The sequence below is a fragment of the Podarcis raffonei genome, chromosome 1 (genome assembly GCF_027172205.1).
Source record: "Podarcis raffonei isolate rPodRaf1 chromosome 1, rPodRaf1.pri, whole genome shotgun sequence".
Taxonomy (NCBI): domain Eukaryota; kingdom Metazoa; phylum Chordata; class Lepidosauria; order Squamata; family Lacertidae; genus Podarcis; species Podarcis raffonei.
Window position 1 is genome coordinate 106,295,560 of NC_070602.1, and position 25,061 is coordinate 106,320,620.

At 40.9% G+C, this 25,061-nt stretch overlaps 1 protein-coding gene across 13 annotated transcripts in view; it reads right to left on the reverse strand.

The window, feature by feature from the left end:
* BAZ2B (bromodomain adjacent to zinc finger domain 2B) overlaps nucleotides 1-20,287 on the reverse strand; it is a 193,868-nt gene extending 173,581 nt beyond the window's left edge. For 5 of the 13 annotated variants that reach the window (XM_053407775.1, XM_053407766.1, XM_053407756.1 and 2 more), the window contains exon 1: nucleotides 19,905-20,285. The gene's annotated coding sequence lies outside the window, so the exon portion shown is untranslated. Of the gene's footprint in view, nucleotides 1-17,066; nucleotides 17,165-18,977; nucleotides 19,001-19,904 lie in introns of those variants that run through there. The other 8 variants (XM_053407722.1, XM_053407678.1, XM_053407698.1 and 5 more) reach the window with 5 other exon arrangements.
* Between the last annotated feature and the right edge of the window lie 4,774 nt (nucleotides 20,288-25,061).

Sequence of the window (25,061 nt, forward strand, 5' to 3'; positions counted from 1 at the left end):
TATTGAAAACCACATGAGGCAGAACCATCATAAAGTGATTTACCCTTCTCTAACCAGCAAACACAATTGATGTAGATTGGAGATATGGGATCTAACTATGTGAAAACACTGTGTTGAGTTTTACTTTACGGTGACAAATAAAACACCTAAGAAGTCTGGGGGGTCACACAACCTTTCCTCTGCAATAATTTTTTAAAACTAGTGCAACCTTCACAAAATCTAAGCACACTTGCTCACCCATCTAGTGAGAAAAAGACAAAGCTAAAGGAGCTATAAAGAACTGTGTAGGAGTAGTCTCACTCAAATACACTTCAGAGTCATTTTTGAAATCGGGAACAAGAATAACTTGTAACTGGCAAAACTAGATTTTTTTAAAAGTCCTTCTTCCCCTCCTTTCAACAAAGTTTTCTCATGCAGAGGGAATGAATATCAGGCAGAGCCCTAGACAGCTCATCATCACCATACCTCAAATTGAACTCTGCAAAGCATATTCACTTAGTCTACAAAAAGAACTGCCTTCCTATATCAGAACATAAGAAAGCCCTGATGGATTTAGAACAAAGGCCTGTCTAGTCCAGCATTTTGTTCCCACTGTGGCCAACCAGAACTGTATGGGAAGTTCACAAGCAGGACAGTAACGCAACAGACCTATTCTGCTTGTGCTACCTTGTAACTGGTCACACACACACACACACACACACGACTAATACAGTGGTACCTCTGGTTGTGAACAAGATCCGTTCCGGAGGCCCGTTCGCAACCTGAAAAGAACGCAACCCGCGTCTGCGCACGCGCGGGTCACGATTCACCGCTTCTGCGCATGACGTTATTTTGCGCGTCTGCGCATGTGCGAGCGGCGAAACCCAGAAGTAACCCTTTCTGGTTCTTCTGGTTCGCCGCAGGGCTCAACCTGAAAACGCACAACCTGAAGCAAACGTAACATGAGGTATGACTATAGTTAATTATAGAATTAGCATCCAAGAATCTGTCTAAAACTATACAAGTTAGTGGCCATTGCTACATTTTGGGAGCTCACTGGGGACAGAAGAGTTATCATTTGGGGAAAAGACTGTGGGTGCTTTCAGACTGTCACTATTTTCAGGTGGTATTAACATGCTGTCAAATTGAGAGTGTGTAATTATTGGGAGGTTTTGCATAATAAATATTGCTTCCACAAAAGATCGGACTTTTTGCAGTAAGGAAAGTGACAGGAAATTGAATAACACTTTCTTTGACACCATATCACCTAGTCTCCCTGCAAACAAATCAGAATGGATGATCAGCAAACAGGTTGTCTGGAAGCACACTGTGAACTGCCCTAAGCCTATAACAAGACATAAATCTAATAAATACATTTTTTAATGTTAAAGAGAAGGAATTGTGGTTGCTGAAATCTTTTCCTTGCCACTCACTTCTAACTCGTTCTTTCCCATCTATGGAATGGGAATGGAAACTCTTGAGGGCCAGCATTAAGTACTTTTGGAATGCTGATGCAAACCATTGTGTCATACAACTAGCACTGACATCAGTGCTGTCATTAGTTGCAGTCCAAACACTTAAAATAGTAAACCCACACTATAAAAATGTCTGCAAATATACTACGTCTATTTTAAATGTCTTAAGTTTTAAAAAATAAGATTAAGTTGGGCTCCAGCAATGCAGATATTTAAATACTACTATGATAGCCTTTAGATATGGGACAACTACACCCTCTCACTCTCACACACGATGCTAGAGTTACTGCTGTTTTTATAGCCACCTGAAAATGTTTCAAAGTAGTCCCTTTGATTTAACAAAACAAGTATAGGAATATGAATAATAAATAACTTTCCTAGTTCAAGGAAATTTCTCCAGGCAACTCCTCTTCCATTTCAGCTCACAGCTGTAAAGCATTACTAGGCTTCTACCATCTCCTAGCCCTCACAAAGTAATGTATTTCCGTTTGCCAACTCCATTGTGAAAATGCTGAACTTGCCCATGCGTGTGCTGTTTCTTGATTGCAGACACATGCCAGGATTAACCTACCAATCTAAGGAATGGGCAGGAAAGGAGAAGGCTTTGGCACAAGCTGCATGCATATGATTAATATGCTGGTAAAATTATACGGTACCGCGAAAAGATCAGTAATACCCACAGAGAAGGACTGACACCCAGTCATATTGCAGCAGATTGAGATCATCATCCACTGACCACATGTCAAAGCTGGGAGACGTGCATTTGGCAAAACAATGCATCCATAGTAAATATGGATGAAAAAGGGCAACCATTTCTGTTTCAACTTGTGCTCACTGAACACAACGCTGTTTTCATTCCACCGCACTTCAGCTTCTGACAAACATTCCATAATTAGTCTTGCTGTCTGCTGCAGCGGAACTGATTATGTAATTAACTACACTATTCCACACCACTCATTTCAATGCAAAGGAAATGCCATACCAATTGGGAGAAATCGTCAACCATTACGTATTGTCTGTGGACCGAAAACAACAACAGAGAATAGCAAACATCAGCAATTTCCACTCCTGTTTTCTTTCAGAATTCTCCAGCTTCCCTAATAATGTGTCCCAAAAGAGCAGCATGCAGAGGAAGAACAAGCATATTCCCCGTGGTTGCAGAAGAACCGTGGCAGTACACTGAGCAAACATACGGCAAGAAATGCAGACAAAACGTAAAGCTCCGCCAAGCCCATCCCTAAATGTGTCACATGCCGCTCCTCAATGCTAGGTGAGTGAATAGTACTTTGCCAGTCTGCACTTGAAAGGTTGGCACTGTGTTGTACTGCAAGCTGGGGGAAAAAGGTTTCAGACCTGAAAAGTGGAAAAACAACAGAAAGTAATGTCTTGGCAGCAACACAGTCTGGAAGGTTCAGAATAGTTCATTAACTTTACCTGGCTGCAGAAGAGCATCAAGGTGGGGCAGCCAGTGTTGTTGAGCAAGTGCTTTGTAAGGTGGCACATTCAAATCCTAGCATCAGTGCTCCGTGGGCCATGCTGGTAAATCACATACTATAAAGGTAAAGGGTAAAGGGACCCCTGATCATTAGGTCCAGTCGTGACCGACTCTGGGGTTGCGGAGCTCATCTCACTTTATTGGCCGAGGGAGCCGGCGTACAGCTTCCGGGTCATGTGGCCAGCTTCTGGCGAACCAGAGCAGCTCATGGAAACATCATTTATCTTCCCGCCAGAGTGGTACCTATTTATCTACTTGCACCTTTGACGTGCTTTCGAACTGCTAAGTTGGCAGGAGTAGGGACTGAGCAACGGGAGCTCACCCCCTCACAAGGATTCGAACTGCCGACCTTCTGATCGGCAAGTCCTAGACTCTGTGGTTTAACCCACAGCGCCACCCGCACCCCTTAAATCACATACTACACATACAGAAAAACCTATGTTCGATCCCAGCTAAAATCCCAGTGAGGTGCACTGGTCAGAGTGCTGGAGTAGGATTCGGAGATCAAGGTCTAAGACCCCACTAAGCCATTTAAGTTCACTCAGTCTGGGTCATTCACTGTCTCTTTCAGCCTAGTCTACCTCACACGGATTGTTGTGAGGAGAAAATGGGGATAGGGGAAGAATCATGTCAGCAACCTTACGCTCTTTGGAGGAAAGGGGGGAAATAAAAAAATAAAATAAAACAACAGATAGTTTCAGGTGATGTTGGAGGCTGCCCCAGCCTCAGACCCTGGAGAGGCACCCAGAATACATTATTAATGGTCTGACAGCATAGGGATATTTTGAACGTTCCTATGATGTCAATTTTTAAGAAGAGAGCTAGTCTGAAAGCACCCTAGGTTAGAAAAGTCCTAAGTGATATTTTAACTGTCACTGTTTTTTTTAATCAAAAACCAGTAGGAACCTACAAAGATATATTTTCTTCCTAGAGGGACTGCCTTCCCCATGGTTTTTAAAATCGCTATGTAGATGACAGCTTTTTGACTCCTGGAGCGTTGAAGGAGGCTCCCAGACAAACTACCACTTTAGAAGTTCTTCTTTCACCGCTGGTTGCTGAAACTCCCACACACAAAAACAACAACCCGCATTTTCAGCTTCCTTTTGGAAGTAGAAACAGGTAGAGCCAAATAAGCATATCGCTTCCAAGCCTTAAACTTCTTTTCCAAGGTAAGAATTTGGTTTCCATGGAAAAAGGGAAACAAGAAACACAGGAAAACAGGACAAAAAACTGTCAGTTGCACGCCTGCTTCCAGTTTTATTACAGTTTCCAGTTTCCGTGGCAACCAAGGTAGCATCAAGTAACATTGTACAAAGTACAGTTTTAGTGAGGAAAGAAAATGTTAGCTTTCAAAAAAACAACAACTTTGTGTTATAGAATAAAACCCTCTCTGATCTTAAGCCAGCTAACCTAAGTGAAAGACTCAGTAGAACAATGCATGGAGTTTCCAGTTCTAAACAGGATTATATGGACATAAAATGCACTGAAGTCAGTGGCACTTCCTCTGAAATATCTATGATTTTAGGACTGAAAGGAAAGTGTACTATGATATAATGGGCTCCTGCTTTACCATGAGGAAACGCATACAATTCTGTTATCCTTCCAGCTTGACCCAAAATATGGAACTGGGTCTTTCCTCCTGTCGAAGAAGTCTTCCTTCGACACGGGGAGTAAACCTTACGTTTCATCTCTCAAAACCTTACCACACAAAAATTTCACGTAAAGTTTGGTGGGTTGACATCAAGCCTGGAGATAATATTTGACTCCTTCAAGAAGTCTGCAGCAGCAAAAAAAGAAAAGTGTGGACACAGGTGTGGTTTCTTCCACAACAAGGCTCCACTGGTCCCTTTGCTCATTCACCCGTCCAGGAGGACTTTTCTTTTGCTTCACAGCAGGTAATAATGAGGCTGAAAGGACCAGAAGAACAGGGCAAAATAATCTGTGGCTGTTTCACTGTATTAGAATTGCAAGAGAGACTTGCACAGGGAGAGATTCAAGGTAGCACCAAGGCGGTCATTCTGTCAGGGCAAGCAAGTTCGGTTTGCCAGATGGAACAAACCCCCTCTCTTCCTGCCACACACTGTTCCAGGGGTTCTTCCCACCCCTTGCCATCCAATTTTGGGGGGCACACAGGGGATGGAGAGCAGGAGACACCTCACTGCAAACGTCTAAGTCCTTGTGCAGGGCTTCTGCTGATGGGATTCATTAGTTGAATCCCACCCATAATATCTGCATTGAAATCTGGCAACTGTACTGCCCATACATTAGAGAAAAGATGCCAACATTAATTCCAGGTTTTCCCCTTTTATGAGAGGTGGGCTGAGCTAGGAATGATTGAGGCATTATTCAGATTGTCTCTGTATACTAGCACCCTACACAAGCAGCCCAACCTGGGACTCAAGGCGATGATATACAGAAACAATAAGCTCTTGGTAGGCTGGCAAATGAGAAGTAATCTCTGAAATCTACACTGCTGTTGCTCCAGAAACATATTACTGAACAAATATTGCTGAACAAACATGCTGTACTTTCTACTGCAGTTCTCAAACTCATGAACTTTTGAAGATCAATAGGCAGCTGTTTGAAAGTTGACAGCAAATGTTTTTAAAGAACTTCTTGTGATTTCTTTTTAAAAGAGCTCATTTTATAGATTAAAAGAAAAACTGTCCTTTTTTTTCATTCGTCAGGCTTGCAAATGTTGAGTGCTGTATCTCCTACCCGTTAGGAATAGAAAATGCCCAGGTGTCAAGGCATTAGTGCTACTAAAAAAAGTACAGTGGACGCTCAGGTTGCAAACGTGATCTGTGCGGGAAGCATGTCCGCAACCCGCAGCGTTCGCAACCCGCAGTGCCACGTCTGCGCACGTGCAGGTCACAATTCGGCGCTTCTGCGCATGCACAAAGCGTGATTTTGTGCTTCTGCGCATGCACCGAAACCCAGAAGTAACCCGTTCTGGTACTTCCAGGTTCAGCGCATCCGTAACCCGAAAACACGCAACCTGAAGCGATCGCAACCTGAGGTATGACTGTATATGCATTCAGAAATTTAAACCTTTACTCCAATCTTTCCATGCATGGCAGAATCAAGTGTAGCCAACATGGCTCTGTGAAAATGTTGCACTGTGAGCCGCTCAGAGTCATGCTGGCTGGGGCTAATGGGAGTTGGAGTCCAGCAACATCTGGAGTGAACCATATTGGCTACCCTATCATTCAATATAATCGCCTAGAAATTTTAAAATCCATATAGACCTTGATTCTACTCCTGCTGCTCTCAGAATATAGCTACATCCTCAGGTACAATCTTAAAACAGAATAACCATTATAGTAAGACCATTATATATGAAACTCCCAAGGTGTCTACAATGTAGTCCAAAAACAGCAGGAGACCCAAGTTTGGGAAACACTGATGTAGAGGCTTAAAGCTACACAAATCTATATCAGCAGAAGCCAACAGAATCTGGCCATTGATATTTTCTTGGAAATCCACATGAATGTTCAGTTCTGATGTCATTTTTTCATTTATTTCCTGACCTCTCAAAGCGGTCCAATGGGAGAAAACATCACAAGTTTAATTCTTAAGACTCATTAATATACAATCCATGCATGTGTTGCCCTCACTATTCAGTAGGAGTAAGTATGTTTAGGATTGGCACTTTGCTTTGCTTTCCTAATTTGAATTGCAAATCCAATCTTTTTTCTTCTTCTATACATTCTGGCTAAGTATGCAAACAGCTTGCCCAGAGTCACTAATTTAAATATAGTATTAATAACACCCTACTTTGTAGCTTCTCTTTTTAGAGGGATGGCCAATGTTGTGTCCACCAGATATTCTTGGGACTACAGCTCCTATCATACCTGACCGTTGGCCATGCTGACACATCCAATGACATGTGGATAGCACAGAACTGGCTATGCCTGCAGTTTAATACACACCAAGTGAAACTGTCCAGAGACATGTACCTGCTCCTTGTATTGTAAATCAGCTGATCAGCAAAACAGGGGAGAATTCATAGCTTATACTTATTCCTTGTTTCTCTGTCCCATAAAAATTATTCTATGAATAATTTTAGCATAATGCTATCTGGTACATTATGTCATCCAGTAATGCAACATTTCCAGTGGTATATACAGTCATTAAACAAAACCTGTCCCTGTCTAGGATCTCCCCCTATTTAAGATTACTGACGTCTGAGAAAACTTACCAGTAATCAAATCTACACATATTAGAGCAGGACAATGTCCAACATGTTTAGTGTAAAGGCTGAGTAACAGAATGCAGCTTTCAGAACACAATGTATTCAGATATCAAACATATTACATAGCTTCTATCATCTTTCAGGGAGAATCAGCCCATAGTTGGTCTCTTGTAGAAGATATGTTTCAGCCCCTGTTTGAAAAGAAAAGGGCCGAGTGCGCTGGGAAATAGACATAAGAGAGGATTTATTAAGACTGGTTGGCATCTGTCTGTCTCAGGAGACAATGGAAGAGTGTGCCTTCGGGGGTGAAGCCAAACTGTTGGAGAGTTACAGTGCCTGCTATTAAGAACACATTGAAAATAATACAGCACAGCTGATTCACAGGACCTGGGAGCAATCTTCTTCCAGACTGTGCTGCAAGTTTTCCACCAGATCAAACCAGGACTGATCTGAGGGACTGACAAGCATTTGTGTATACACTGTCCCTCATTTGCCCTCACTTTCCAATACTATCAGCATACACCAAAGCAAAGCTATATGTGCACAGCTGAATTAGCTTATAACTGACTTGCCTTTTCACCTGAATTGAAGACATTTACTGGAAAAGCAAATAGAATAACAGGAATTCTCTCAAGCCTGCATGGTACTCAGAATACATTCCAGGAAATGTAGAATCCATGCTTTTGTACATCTCTAGAAATGCATATATCTGTTTAAGCCAGAGCGTGTTCCATGATGACATACATGATATGAAAGTAAATAAAAATTGACGTTCTCTAACTTAACTGGACCGTAGACTACAAAGTTAAGATCTACTCCTAAAAGTAGGATGGAGTGCACACTGTAGTAAAGTCCCAAATGTTATGCTTGAAATTTTAGATCAATGATACATGAAGATATTCTAGCAGAAGTTTTTAGGTTTAGAGATCATGTTAGTGAATCAATGAGGTTTTTTTCCAAGAAATGATTCAGGGTAACTGTCACCTGCTATTCACATCTGGCAATTTAACTTCTGCAAACACAAGGTAAGCATTATTAGTAGGGACAACCCACCTTGAGTAAACAAATAATAATAAAAATGGCAGCTCCAAAGAGGGGAGCGTTTAGAAACTAACCACACAATCACATATAGCACATGGTTTATGCTATCCCCAGTGTGAAGCTCCCTTCTGTGGTTCTGTGAATATCCTCTTAGAACAAGCAATATTTCGCATGTCACATTTTTAGCCCACTCTATCTGGAGGGTCCAGAAGCAGAAGGCTATTACACCTTGGCGCTTAAAATTGGCAAGGACATGTTTTGGGGGCAAAACAGATTTGAAGATCAGATCAACTCTTTCAAGTTTTAAGCAGTGCCCACATTACTGAGTTAAAACAAAGCTAGGTTGTTCTTTTTCTCATTTCAGATCAAAGTTGGTTTGAGGAGAAAGTACATCAGAACGCATCCGTATGTCTCGGGGGACCATGAAAGACTGTGCCTTTGGGGGTGAGGTCAAGCTGTTGGACTGCTGATAACGTCATGTTACTTCCCAAACTAGCATGAAAGCACAGTGAATACAGAGCAAACGGGAGCGTGCACACAGCCTTAGTTGTTGTTGTTGTTGTTGTTTTACTCCCATTGCTTCCAAATTTGATCAGAGCTAAAGGGTGGGGAGAAAGGAGCCCTTCTCCTTACATAGTCGCACCATATATAGTAGGCACTGTATATGTAAGACAACTTAATTTGGGAAAGAGTTAAAACATCCCACCTACCAGTGGGTTAAAAAACAGAGGCCATGGATACTGTACTTTACAGCTCCAAAACAGTGTGAGCTCTGGTTACTGATCTCTGAACACTTGTGTTTTTGGCTCTTCCTCTAGCTGCAACAGTGAGTCAAAGGGCAGGGCTGAGTTTTGTCCCGTCCCCCCCCCCAGGAGTGACTGGCAGCCACTTGTATGGGTAAAGCAGAAGAGAGAACTTCAGGTCATTATTGGTAATGTGACCCAGAATAGGAAATTGTGCAACATTATACAAAGCTGCTCTTGAAAACCAGACAAGGTTGCAAAATGCTTTTATGCATAATGAATATGTAAGTGCTCAGCTGGCAATTTAGGTTGCACATTCTACACCCACTCGTCTAACAGTAGCTACCATTGGACTCAATAGGGCTTACTTCTGAGGCGACATGTTTAGGATTGCACTGAGAACGACTGACTGTCCTATAAAACACCTAAGCATATCAGCAAAAATGCACGGGCACTTCCTGAGAACTGGAGTCCGTTGCTCAACTGGATTAAAACTTAACTTCCTCCTCTCCTGAAATGTGCTTCACGAAGTTTGAAGAGAATCTGCCGAGACATGAATTCCTGCAAAACTGAGAGAATGCACACTGCAACAAACACTGTTGTCAGATCAGAGCCAGCAATACTGGCCTATGTGGAACTCCACTTTCAACCAGCAGCAAATGATATTTATTGCTTTACTGCCGGCTCTTTATAGAGATTCCTAAACACACTAAGCATACTTGGCAAGATAACAGTTGCTGGCATTGAATGTATTGTACAGGATTTTCATTCTACTGTGTACTATGTCAGATTACTGATGCTCCTACCCACCTCACTCTGGACTCAAGTCTATGAGATAAAAGGATATCACTTGTGCTCATTATTTCACAAAGAGATGCTCAGTATGAAATGCCTTTTTTCCATGCTTCAAGAAAGTAGGTCCTTCCCCCAAAGTTACATCAAACTGTCAAATTAAAATATCCAAAATGTGCACTGTACTCTGCACTGAAAGGATGCTACCCTAAACATAATTACTAAGTAGTAAATCCCACTGAAACAAATCAGAACCATGGTTTAAGTCCTGACTGTAAATTTGCATCTGTAATCACGACTTTCCCATTTACCATGGCAGGCTACCCCATAAGTGCCGCTTATCAGCTGACCTAGGAAGAACCAACAATTGCATAATCAGAATACCAGATAAACCGGAATGCTTTTTTAGCTAGGGTCACACTTATGTAGGGAGTGGGGAATGACACACACAGTTAACTTGAGTAATGAGGAATTTCACCCAAAAGAGGTTAAAATAAAATGCACACGAGTACCATTTTGAATTCCTTAAAAGCAAATAAAACCCCAGGCTACAATATTCAAACTAATTATAAGGATACAACTAAAGTTCAACTAGTTTATTGGTTTAATCATGGAAGGCCTAGTAGGGGTGGGCAGAATGTAGACTGGGTCCAAGTGGTTGATCACATGGTGATCACATGGTGCAGTAGATCAGCAAGGGTGTCTGCGGCAGCAGACAATGTGGTACAGTGGGAGTTCTCAGATGTTCTTTGATTGGTTGCATCACTGCTGCTTACCAGGAGATAGGGAGAAAGGGGAGAGGCAACAGTAATGTCAGCGCAGTGCAAACGTGCCGCTGTGCTTTTGCACTGCACCAACCTCTCCCCCTACCTCCCAGTAAGCAGCAACAACGCACCAGAGCTCCTATGATCGCCACCACCCCACCCCACCGTCCATTGCTGGCTTTCTGGCTTCCTTTTTTTGTAACACCACCAATAACAAAATGAAATTTTCTACCTAAATTAGGCTGTGAATATGAATAAAGCTAATCAGGAGCAGACTTTGCAATGCATTTAGTTCCGGCACTGAAAAAAAATTCTCAGGTTCAGAATGTATTCAGAGGTACCCTGTTCTTCCATTCTAATTGTATGTCTTTTGCAGCAGGCTCTGATTGGTAGATTTAGGGTTCTAGTAGAAAGTGAAGCAGACCTGAGAAGCCTGAAATCTCCCCGTTCCTGTTCTTAGCTAGCACTTCTCTGCATTTCATTTACACATGTGCACATGCACACAAAACACAAGCAAAATCTGTGTGTGTGGCATAAGCACAAAAGCGCTGCACTGTATTTTAAGAGCCGTGGAGTCAAGTGTGTAACCTTGACTAAATCCAGCAGATTCCTTGCTCTTAACCACATAAGCAATCAAAGGACTCAGAAGGTTGCAGAAACGTGTTTCCAATAAACAGGCCTTTTTGCATTTAAGATTTGTGTCACTACTGATCCATGCAGTTTGTTTCTTCAAAGCCTGCACTTTATCATTTTCTTCAGCATTTAGTTAAAATTAAATATTTTAAAATGGAACCTCTTGTATGTTGCAAGCACAGCTGAAATGAAAGGCCTCCTTGACAGCAGTGACCAGATTTTAAATGCAAGTTGATCAATAAGTGGGGTGGGGGAGTTGAGCTCAAGACCGGGTTCCATGTGCGAGTCGAACCATCTATAATAGCTTGCAAATGACTGTGTGCTGCCTGTAACCAGCTGTTCTTAAATTATGAATATGCAACCAATTCATGTTAAAACCAAGTCCCAGCACTATTTCTACAGAGAAATCCCAGTAGTTTTTCCTTGTTCTACATGTTAGCTCTGTTAAGGATACAAATAGCAGTAAGCTTCAGAACAAATAGGGCCAAACTATTGGCATTTCATGCACTAGGTCCATTATCACAGCAGGGGTTGTCAATCACTGAAACATTCCTATAACAGCTCGGGCAATATGACAATGATCTTCCAGGAGGAGGGAGGGGGGAATCAAAATCTCTGCAGCGTACTCAAAGTCCCCTTGCCAGCCTAATGCTTTTTCCCCCTTTTTTCTTTTTTGGCATCAGCCAATCAGATTGTCAGCCCTGACCTAGTAGAAGACTTGCATCAAGCTTCAAACATTTAAAAACATCAATCATAAAAACAAAGACAGGACATTGAATTATGCAGTATTAACCTCCAGGGTTTGCATACAAAGACCTTAGATTTATTTATGTCCCAGCGCGTTAAGAGCTTCAGTACACCGTTCTTTGCACCAAACCGGCTGCCAATTTGATGAACCTCTCCGCCCTCAGCAGGAGTGCAGCGTCTTTGATTAATGAGTGCATGCTTGTGGAAAAGTGTAAGAACAGAAAAACAGGGTTAAAAACACACAATTATGTCTCTGCATATCCATTGGACCAATGCAATAATTATCTTCAAGCTGAATTTCCCGTCAGAGGAAAAGAATTAAGCACGTTTTGCTTACAGCACATATTTGTTCGAACACTGCAGCTGTAATAGCCTTTCTGAATATTTTCTTACAAATACAAATGTTATCCTTAGTAAATGCACACATATCTCAGTGCAACCGTTTCTCCACCACCAGCATAACAGCTTGTTGTTTTTTAAAAAAAATATGCATTCTGAGTCTCCATTTATTTGAGTCCCCATTTTCACATATTAAGGGGGAATGTGCTCCATTGTATGTAAAGAGACAACCTCCTTATGAAACATTTAGAAAAGAAGCGTGGATGTAGAAGTTTTACTTTTAATGTTATGCACCTCTATCTAGATATTCAGCAATCAAACCATTAAATCTCAATAGGTATATTTATCTCAACCTGCCTTCTAATCACCATTGAATGATGGTCACCCAAAATATGGCCATATGAAAAATCTCCAACTGAGTGGTAATCTTTTAAAGTTTACAGCCATCTATGAATGTTCCTTTTCTTCCATCTTAAATTTTTAAAGAAATATGGACACAGCAGATATAATTGCAGATCCATCATTACTCTGATCCTACCAAGACTAAGAGACCCAGTGACTGCTAATAAGGAACTGTACTGAATCCATTTGGGTTATTTTCAATTATCTTCAAGAGTAGAAATTTCATAAATTAATTTATGGCTTCTTGTATTACCTTTGCTACATTATGATGCTAAAAGAAATAAAAGAAAGATCAATACTGACATGTTTATAGAGGTAGGTTTTGGAAAGGATTGTATATTAAAAGAAAGCTTCCTCTGTAACGAAATATGCCAGATTTTAAGCAGAACAAGATTGCAATCCTATGACTGCTGTACATCAACGCTTACCTGGAAGTAAGGGCCGTGAAAGTTAATAATAAGAAAACATGCATAGGACTGAGCTGTAGATGTTTTAAAGCTGGAAGTGATTTCAGAAAACACTCCTTCCTAATAGTACCCCAGCAAATTAAAAAAACAGAATGTCAAATTTCAAAAAGGAAGACTTCTGATCACTTAAGGTTGCAATTCTAAACATATTTAATACACAGCAAGTTAAGCTTAGAGTAAGAATGCTTAGGACTGTCCTCCATTTACACTTGCTTAACTCTGTGCTGAATGGTAGCCCTCTATTTTACAAAAAACAAAACAAAATAGTATGCATCTGGTTACCCTGTTTTGTATCTATATGTAGAAAACTAATGGAAAGTGCCAATTAGACCAAAATGGAAGGGCTGCTGAATGCACAGAAGCAGATGGAGGAAAATATTAATTCCATTTGTTCCACATTGTGCACACACAGTCACACTTTCAACAATATGAACACAATAAGGAAGAATGGATAGGACAGTGTTATTTTTAAGGATAATTTGATCTCGATCTTACAACTGTATCAGTGAAAACTACAGGCCTAACATGTAAAACAAAAAACCTTGAGCACATCACAGAAATTTATTTTCCTTTTCAGGAAACTATTAATCTTAAATGCTATTTTACCGCCTACTCATACAAAACTGGCCTGGCTTGCATGTAACAGTAAGCCAAAGTTAAACAAACTATGGTTTACCAGGAATGAGCTGGTGCAGGAAGCTCAAATCACGCCCTCTCCCTTTTCTCTTTCCCACTCCAGGAAAAAACAAACCAGAGCGTTGGCTTATACTACGTGCAAACCAGAGCTCATAGGTGGTTTCTCTTAAAACAACTCACAGGAGTTGGTTCCCAAGTAACATTAAGCCAGCACTCTGGTCTGTTTCCTCCTGATGTGGCAAAGGGGAAATGGGAGTGGCAGACATAATCTGAGCAGCACGCACCAGCATGTTTGCTCCTTCCCAGCAAGCCATTAACTTCAGCTTCCCATTATATGCAAACCAAGCCACTGTGTAATTCTGTGGTGCTTTTAATTGTAATTTTTACAGAAAAATGGTTTATAAGTGCATGAACAGAAGTGGCAGTTAATATATTAACTATTACAAAAAGGTTTATTTTTAGATGAGCTAACCAGCTATTATGTCTTATGACACACAAATTCATGAAGCGTTCCATATTTTTTATTAAACAATCTATGGCCTTTTAAGCTGTGGGGTGGGTGTTGTTCTTGTTTGTTACTATGGTGTGTATTTTTGTGTTTTTATATGCTGCGATCCTCAGATGAAGGACAATATGGAAATTTAATAAAATTTTAAAGTATCAATTCAGCATACAGGGAGGCAGAAGATGATTAGAATGGAGTGGCTGAAACACATCCATGTCAGAACCCTAACGAAGAAGACCTTAAGAAAGAAAATAGTACATATGAATCAAAGTACCATCCCAAACTTTTATGAAAATAAAATTTAAGTATCAAAGATCAATCTGACAGAGTTGTCTATCCAGCAGGTGTGGCGTTGTGGCATACTACAGATTCCCGTGCATGTTACATCAATAATATACAAGAAGATGCCTTATACTATCTCAGACTATTTGTCCAACTAGCCTAGCTTTGCCTCTGACCGCCAGTGTTTCGCCAGAGTCTCAGGGTCTTGCACATCATCTGCTCCTTGAGCCTTTCAACTGGAGACACCAGGAGTTGAGATGGGACCTTCTGTGGTCTTCCAATGAACTATGGTCCCTTGGAAACCAATCTCACAGAGCTCAATGCCATTTAGGCCCCAATGAGTTTACTAAGCATTGCAGTCTTACAGAGGGAGCTGGAAGGTCCTGATTTGAGCCTCACTTGGGTTACGAATTCATTAGATTACCTAAAGCAAGTCTTTATTCTCTTAGCCTCAAGCCTCCAACTGCAAGACGGGGACTTGCTTCCCGTACATGCCTATTGTTAATTGTTACTGAGATAATGTAGAGTGGAGTGCTTTGAACACTTGAAACATGCTGTAAATGCTATGCATTTTGATGTTTATTATTATTACTATAGTTCACTCAACTCCCCCCCCCAACTTATAAAAATAGCACATGAAACAGTTTTCTAAACTCTCTGTCTTGTAGAAATGTTCTCCCCTTGATTTCACCCGAGCACATACTCATATGCAGATCAATTTTCATCCAGCTTTCCAATGTGAATACATAATTCTGTCTTATTAACTTTGTCAGCAGTTTTCTTGCCGATTCTAGCACTTTTATTTATTTTATTTTATTATTTTATTTTAAAAGGTCACAGCCCACTGCCGAAAACTGTTCAACAGAAATGTCTCCCCATGGTAAGTAAAATTTGGGGGCCTCAGCAACATTTTATAAACACTCAGTTCTGTTGCTTCTGCTCCTCACCAAAATCGACTTGAGTGGCTTCAAATGCACAACTTGCTTGAATAAAGTTAAACATTATTCAACCCCTATTCCAGTTTTGAAAACCAAAAATCTCTATAGATCGAGATCACACTGGATCAAGACGCAGCCTACCACATGCAAGATCTATAAGTGTGTGCTGGGTTGTGATAATTACTTTTAAAGCTGGAATTCACCCTTGAAAATAAATAGCAGCACGAGAAGGGGCCTATTTTAACAACAAACTACTGGCTGAGAAGGAGCATGACACTGATTCTAAGGATGCTTTGACCCTATCACGTTATTTGTCATAAATTTTATTTTTTTTATTTCTGAAATCTCCTGGGAACAAATCCTAGTCATCCTAGTTCTTGATCTAGGCTAATATTTAGAATCTAGATGCAATCAAACACCAGCACATCGTTTCACTCATTTAGGAAGATCAGAAAGAAAGCATGAACTTTCCTGCAACTGTGGTATTCTGCATCTTGTGTAGGAACACAAAAGTAGCAACAAAGACATTAACAATTGCAGTTCAAGCTGGGAGTGACTGTTCTGTTTCAATTCAATGACACCACTAATGGCTTCTTAGCAGCTCCATGAAATCAACCAGCTGTCAAGTCGATGCATCAGAAGGAACAGTTACGCACTCCCCTAAGAAAAAGCAACACATCAGGATGTTTGGCAAAACATCTGCTCCTTTACACTGCAGTTCTATAATAAACATGCAAACAAAGAAATGAAAAAAGGGTAAAGGCAACCAGAAATCCAAGGCTTTCATTACCCTTTTATTTGAATGTTTAATAAGTGTCTTGCAAGGAAAGGAAAGGGGGGGAAGACTCGCAAACTATTTGTGTGGCAGGTCTTATCTTACTATAAACCCATAGACAACTAGAAGGTACACTATTTTGTTTATGTATAAATATCCTTTTAACTCCAACTATGTTCCCCAACTATTATTCACATTTCTCTTTTTCTCTCTATCAGACACATATAGACAGAAACACAAACACACATACACGCAATATTAGCAAACACTGATTTTAACCATTTCACAATACAAACTATTATACTAAGCCTGAACTTTAAAAGTTAACATCACTTTCTTGAAATATACACATGCAAGCAGTTCAGATATTTATTTGATTTCGCTAATAGATAAATATTAGTATTATAACCCTGTGGTCCAAGAGTTCACAGATATATTTATCAATTGAACAAAAATTACAACAATAAAAAATAATAATTCAGATTTCCAAAATCCTTAAGCCCCCTACCATCACTTAGATTCACAAAACCACATGCATGTATCTTATTTTAGATGCTATTATTTCAAAATCAGCAAGATCCAAGACATTAAAAAAGCTTCTTCCTTGCCAGATTAGACTTACATTGTGTGAAATAATCTTAAATCTGAAACATACCTCTTAAATATTTAAGCTTCCCACCCCCACCACACACATCCAATACAGAAAATGCTTTCAGCTATACTACGGTTTTTGTGATATTTCATGCTATATTGATTATGCGGCATTGTGACTAAAATGTGCACACAGTTTACAATAGGTGTGGGTATCAAATGTACTTAACTACCATTTTCTTAAACTGCTTATCTTCTGTTGCTCACCGTTTATAATCTGCCAAATCTTCCAGGCCTTTGTTGCATGTATAATTTAAAGCCATCTGTTCTATGTGCTTTTAACTATTTCAACATTTTCTTCCATCTAAGATTCACATAACTGGCAGCCTTTCAATTCAGCAAGGCTTTCTAAAGTGACTCCTTTTTAAAAAAAAGAAAATGAAAATAACACACTAAGGTAAATTGTTTACTTTTGTAAACATGAAGGCACATTTCCTCCTCAAGCATAAAAATATGCTAAATCTGTCATTCAGTTTTTAGTGTACTGAAGAAAGGAACATCTTGATGTTCTAAAAATGTTCATATTAGTTTCCATGCTAATTGTAGTCAATGGTGTGCCCCCCCCACTATGAAGACAAAGGGAATGCAAATTAAACACAGGGAGTTTCATGTTGTTAGTGCAAGTGTAAATAGGTGGAAAGAAAAACAAAACAAATACAGGAGGCAGAATGGAAAAGTAGAATTCTGTTCAAATATCCAATTATTTATGCACTATTCAGAGTTTCATTAAGTTTTGCCCTGTGATCAAGATAACTTTTTTTTATAAAATCAAAAGAGTATCTGTTGAGGAGAGGTAAATTAACAGCACAATACTTTTTGTTGCTTCTCTATTCAAAACTGGAGACAATAAGAGCTTATAGCCAGAGGTAATTTGATTTTTTTTTCTAGTTAGTAATTTGGAACTTAGCATACTAACTGTATTTTGAAAGCCCCAGACAACAGCATGTGGGACACTATCTACAGTGCAGGCTGTATCTACAGGTCCTGTCCCTCTAGAATTTTCTAAATTCACAAAGAGTGTGCAGGTTAAAATAAAATGAAAAAGACCTACAATTTTTGGAATTTATTTTGGGGTTGCAGGAAAGAGTTAGCTACTCTCTTTGCCATCAGGTATGCAGGCAAGGTTTCTAAAAGGAATGTCATCATCTCTTGCGTTTGGCAATGATAGTCACTTGCAAAGCAATTTAATATTTATCCATCAGTGAACTACCATATCATATGATATGTTTTTTTTTAAAAAAATAATAACAACATGACATGCCCTGGCAGTTAAAAGAATTTTTTTGCATGTGAACAAGTGAAAGGTCAAACTGTGAAAGAAATTAAAGCCTACAATATACATAAATCCAGATATTTCTCCACCTGTTAAGCAAAAATACACAGGCTAGTCCTCTCATGCCAATCCCTCCTGCACGTTTTAATAAGCTAAAATTAGACACTCCCTCTTCAATACAGCTTAAAACTTGTTCGACCAGAAACCTTTAGAGAAGCAACAAACACAAACATACACACACACACCCCGTTGGAGGTGGGGTCCCTTTAAAAACTTCACATGACGTCACCGTCTGTACCCTGTTAGATTCCCTAAACTTTATGCCTTATCCAACAGGACGTGAAGGATTTCACCCTTTTCAAAGAGGGAGACACATACACATATACATACATACACAAGACTTGGAATCTTTTTTTTTTTTTAATGCCCAAGATGGCGAAAGGCTTGTTGTTTAGAGGGCAGAAAAATGGAGGATATTGTAATATACACAAAGGGATAAATTTCAACAACTCGGCCAAGGGCTGCAGCTGCTTCTCTGGCTTTATAAGGAAGCAACACACACAAAAGAGAAAGGGGGACGAGGAAGAGAGAGGGAGGGAAAAGAAAGCAGCAAAGCGCCGAGAGGAGCCCAGGCGAGGGTCCCCCCTTGGCTTCCTCGCCCTCCTTCCCTCCGCGCTTTTCCCAAATAAAAAAAGCGGAGTTTGGGGCAGTGGAACATTTTTTTAAAAATAAAAATAAAAACAGGGAGGCAAATAAGAGGGTGGAGAAATGAAAGGAGCGAGGCGGGGGGAGTTTACTGTGGGATCCGAGAGGTGGGGAGGAGAAAGGCGAGAGGGGTCTCTTACTTTCCTGCTTTCACGCCCCCTCCCATCCACTATGGGGCAAACCCTCTCCTGGCTCCGAGCGACCGGCAGGGGGAGGCATAAGGGATGGGGCAAGTAAAGGAGCGAAGGGGAGGAGGAGGGGGGCGACCGCACTAGGGTCCAGGTCTCCTTGGCTGTCATGCCCAAGGCGACTGAAGGAGGCCAGGGAGAAAGATCCGAGAGGGAAGGGGTGGGGTGGGGAAAGGGCAGCCAAGGAAGACACAAAAGCGGTCCGATTTGTGAAAGAGGTCGCCTGCATGCCCGGAGCCAGCCTTGGGATAACCCCGAGACTTTCTGCCCAGCTACTGGGGGGGGGGGAGAGAAATAAAAAGTTGAAGGGCGCCGGAGAGAGAGGCGTAGTGCGGGAAGCGCCTGGCACGGGGACCTCTCTGCCCGGCGGAGGAGAGCTGCGATTTCCACCCAGCCCCGCACGCCTGTGCCAGCCCACCCGCCCCTCCTTGTCCCGAGTGCACAAGGTCAGTTTCACTTTCCAGACTTGGACCTCCTCCTCCTCGCCGCCGTACTATTACGGACGCGCCGGGGCTAATAATAGTCATTAATACATTACGCACAGGCTTAAAAAAAAAAACCCACACACGTCCCTTCGATGCAGGAACGCGTCAAGCCCGGCAACAAAGAGATGTTTTGGGGAGCCGCCGCAAGACACTCCGAGGAGAGCCAGGATTCTCTCTCCCTCCCCCCCATGGTCTCCTTTACATCCCCACTCTCTCCCTCCCCCTTTCCCCTCCCTACCCCACCACCCCCTCGGCTTGCAGTACCAGCAAGAGCAACCCGACAACCATAATTCAGACTTCCACCTTAAAGCAATTTCTCTGCCTTCCCCACCCCCCCAGCCCGCACGCCGGCAACACCGCACACTCCGCTTCCCCGAAATCGATTCTAACTCACCTTTACAGTTTGGAAGAGATATCTTGGGGCCCCCTGTACATGCACACACCTCTTTTTTGTGTGTGTGGGGTGGGGTGGAGTTCAGGAGGAGATGGATGCGCGTTATCTGGGTGATGGGGACGCTGTCTTCCCCCAAACAGCCTGAAGAAGGGAATGAAGAAAGAGGCTAGGAGATCTAACTAGGAGGATTCATGATAGTGTAACCCTCTCTCTATGTGTGTGCGTGTGTGTGTGCGCGCGCGCGTGTGCCTCCTCTCTCCTTCTCTCTCTCTGTCTGTCTCTGCTTTAGTTCCTTAGAGCGGCAGCAGCTTGAAGCAGATTCTCAAGGTTTATTCAGCTTCACTTCCAGGCGAAGCCTTCACCAACCAAAAGTGACGTCAACCAACTCGGCTCCTCTCTTTCTAACAATGAAAGTTGCTGTTAAAGAAGGGGGGGGGTGTAAAACAGAGAGAGAGAATGGTTTCTCTCATTTCAGCCTCAGTAAGAAATGACTGGTCAGATTCCTTCTCTCCCCCCCCCCCGCGCACCACCAACGCTTCCCCCCCTCCCTCAAAAGCAGAAACAAAACAAAAAAGCTGCAAGGGAACCAAAGGCGTGATTCTTACTTCTTCGAAGTTCACCTTCAGTTCTTTTAGTGAGCAAGTGTCCCCCTCAAGTTGTAAGAAAAGTTGAGCTTGGTTGCTTTGTTTTTGCTTTAAAACCAGGGGCTCCTGCAAGTGTGCATCGTTTGGGGCTGGAAGGTAAATCCATTAGCTTTGCCCCGCTGTTAAATGATCACTTAAAAAAAAAAAGTGAAGATTTCGGGAAAGGGTTTCCCGTGTAAAAGAGGCAGGGAGGGACTGGGTTAACTCCATTTGGTGTAGGGAGTGTGCAAGCCACCCCAGCTACACAGAATTCCTCCAAGAAGCAGAAAAGGGAGGGCTTGTGGAATGGCAGTAAACCTACCAAATAACCCCCGTCCATAATTTTTTAATGCAATGGAGATAAAATTACAACTAAATCAATAACAATAACAACAACAACAATGTGGGATTTTTATTATTCAGTTGCTTTAAGACAAAGGTTTAAAGCTCTGATCCACTTTCTTTGAAATAAGACACCACTGATATGAGGGAAATGAATTACGTAGGCTTGAGATCATAAGAGTTCTTCTACTGACCTTCCTGGAAAAAAATATATGCCTGAGCCATTGCAGTATACTGGAATGTGCCCACTGTAATAAATTCAAACTCTTAAATATTTCTTTGACAAAACACATGGCACTCCACTGAGTCAATAGTTTACTACTCATGTCATTTTCTCCTCTCATGGCATAAAAGTCAAGCTCAGTCAGGGTTAAAGTACACTGCAAACAAAGAATTGCTTCCTGTAATCTATAAAATTAAGGGCCTAAAAATACAGCCAAGAACATACTTTGACTAGAAATAGAACGTGTGTGTGTGCGCGCGCAAGAGGATGTTTTCTTGCACTCTGAAACTGGAGCATGTAAGTTGCTGACGATGCTTTGCACTGTCAAGGGCCATTTAAAATGTGAAGGTTTTTAACATTAGATCTGAACAAAAGCTGGTTGGAACATCAAAATAATATGCACATGTAGAGAGATACTATTGTTTTGTGTTTCCTCTTCCAGGCACTGGCTGTGATTTTAATTGTGCTGGAGGATCTTCATTAGTATTAGCACATGGAGAGATTTCACAAAGCTGCTTCATTAGGAGGGGGGGGAGAGCTTGGCAGACTAGGTCTTTTTTGCATGCAATGAGAATGTCAGCCTTACCTCGGTCATTTGTAACATAATAAGTGCAAGCACAATGATTGCAATGCAGGAACACTGGGGGGGAAGGGCAGAAAACACTGCCTGTCTAACAAGGATATCTGAAAAGCTTCTCATTACACAGGAAAATGTATTCCAAAAAATTTAGTAGAAATTATGTCCTGACAGGCTGATGAAAAATCAGTTAATGGGGCTATGATTTTAATTGTAATATTGGTACTAGTTTATTTTGTTCCTAGGACTCATGTTCAGCAGCAAAATTGTGCTAGCATTTATTGATTTTTTTTCACAGCCACATTCCCGGAATACAGATTTTAATCATTTCACTACACCACACTCAGTAATTTCATTAAAAAACTGGAACCTTCCATCCCCAGAAAAGCATTTAATTTCAATGACACACAATTTCTCTTAGCAGCAAACTGTCTCAACAGTAAAAGCTGGCCTAAGGTTCAAATGCATAATTTAATCCTGAGTTCTTCATGCTCTGCATTCCTTTGAAGCTATAATTTGACTAACTACCTAATAACTGTAATAAGGACAATGATTTCCTTATAATATATTATTAACCCATATTTAATTAACTCAGAGGCCAAGCTCTGTACATGTTTGATTGGGTCAGTAGTTCCATAACCTCAAAATTTACTAATAATATTCTTGGAGAAAAATGTGGCATAAAAATATAGCTATGAATATACCCAATTAGACATTTCACCCAGAATGATACCCATCAGACGCTCATATATTTTATTGGAAGGACAGTATTATCTCTCAAAAGATAGCAAGATTTTAAAATCCACAAAAAATAAACAATGCATTTAAATAATCCACGCAGTGAATTGTACTGGTGTTGTGCAGATACTTAAAAATCAACACCATTACAACTTTCTGATTTATGCTTATCATACTGGGACAAGTTAAAGTCAGTTAGTTTAGAATTATTACTAAGGAGCACATCTACAAGTGTAGTTAAAAGAAGTCATCACATGTTAAAGAGATATATACTAACACTTTTAGGGTGCAGTCCTAAAAGTTGCTTTGCTGGCAGATAAATTCATAGAATAATAAGGCATACAAACTGCTGCCCCTGTGCCATATCAAAAAAGATGATGTGATAGAAGCATTGTCAGGACAGCCTGTGGAACAATATGTCCATTCATCTAGATATATAAGATTGATGCAATTACTGATAACCATATATACAACTGACAACATCCATCTATCCTACGCATCTCTGACAACTACATTATATTCAGAGCATCTTGGTCCCTCCCATGCTTTTATTTTACAAATAAATTTTTTACAATAATTTTTCCTGTGGATCATTAGAGAATTCAGACGATACCTGTCTCAATTCACTGGAAAGCAATCTATTGATTTTGGCTTCAATTAGCATTTTAAAATATAGCAAGATCCATTAATGGTGTTTGTAGTCCAAATCAAATGGTATTCCTTTAAGATAAATGGTAGCTGTTTTTGTTTGTTTGTTTGTTTGTTTCAATCACTACTGCAAAGAAATATACACATAAATATTTCACTCATATGAAAATGTTTATCATATTCTTAATTAGCAGAAATCCAAATAACTGAATACTGTTGATTCATTTGGGATAAGCAAGTTGGTGCATTTGGGATGAGCAAGTATGACATCAAAAATATTTATAGTCACCTGTGGTTTTCAGTTTTAAAAGCAAGCATTGCATTTATACAATAACAATATGATGAATCAATTTTTAAAATTATTTACATTCTTTTTCAATTTACTGTGCAAGCACTACTCTTAAAAAGTCCAGCAAATATAGCAGTAATGTACAGGAGTAATCACTTGAACTTTTTCCTTCCTTCCTTTTCTTGCTTGTCTAGGAAATCTGACAGTTCTTCTATCTATTTACTGCAGTCTTTAGAAGGGTTACCAATTGTATGGAAATAACTTGAAAAAGACAGCTGCAATTATGAGAGTCTTGCAAAGTTACCTATAGTTTATATAGACCAGGTATTGCAAAGTTACCTTAACTCAGTATATTGGACTACATATATATGGGTGAAATTAACACATACCCTGGCTGCATTACAGTTTTTAATCTGGTGAAGTGAATGTTAATGTAAGAGTTCTCCCATTCTTCCCGCTCTCCCTGTGCATCCCAGAAATCTCTTTCCCGATGTTGGGGAAACCTCCAGAACAGTATGGAAGGTAGGGTAGGGAGCTGCAGCAGGAAGGGACATTAGAGACAGTTGCCTTCCTTCCTCTTTTGCTAGTGGGTACCTCCCTCCACCAGATCAAAAGCTGTTCTACAAGTAGAACAGCAGCATTGGATGTTTTCAATGTTTCTTCCCCTAAGGTCCATGGGGTTATGAAGAGTCGGACACGACTAAATGACTAAACAACAACAACAACAATAGTTGCGTGCTGTTCACATCCATGCTGTACATTTAAAGCACTCTTACGCCACTTTAACAGTCATGGCTTCACCTAAAGTTTGTTAAGGATGCTGAAAATGGTTAGGAGACCCCTCACAGGGATACCGTTCCCAGCACCCTTACCAAACTACACTCCCCAAGATTTCTTGCAGGAACCATGGCTGCTAAAATGTTTTGAATGTATGGTGTGGATGTGAAACTGCCACAGAACCCCAACTTATTTAAGATAGTTCTGGGATATGACCTAGAGTGAACAACCCATTCATCTGGGGCACCAGCCAAGCTTGCTGAATCTGAGCACTGCCTTGCTTGAATTGTTCCCTGGAAAACACCCGCACTGCTGCCCACCAACTGGACTACAGGAAATCAGTAATGTCTTTCAGAGAAACACGCCTGCCATTACTTATTTGTTGTTGTTTAGTCATGTCCGACTCTTCGACTCTTCGTGACCCCATGGAACAGATCACGCCAGGCACTTCTGTCTTCCACTGCCTCCCGCAGTTTGGTCAAGCTCATGCTGGTAGCTTCGAGAACACTATCCAACCATCTCGTCCTCTGTCGTCCCCTTCTCCTTGTGCCCTCCATCTTTCCCAACATCAGGTTCTTTTCCAGGGAGTCTTCTCTTCTCTTGGGGTGGCCATAGTATTGGAGCCTCAGCTTCACGATCTGTCCTTCCAGTGAGCACTCAGGGCTGATTTCCTTAAGAATGGATAGGTTTGATCTTCTTGCAGTCCATGGGACTCTCAAGAGTCTCCTCCAGCACCATAATTCAAAAGCATCAATTCTTCAGCGATCAGCCTTCTTTATGGTCCAGCTTTAACTTCCATACATCACTACTGGGAAAACCATACTTATATTACTTATATTCTCAGTGAAAAACCTCTAAACTTCCAAGGAACCCTGGGGTTTCTTGGACCATAGTTTGAAACCATCTGAGTATAGTTCACTAGAGTCAGGAACCCAGCTAC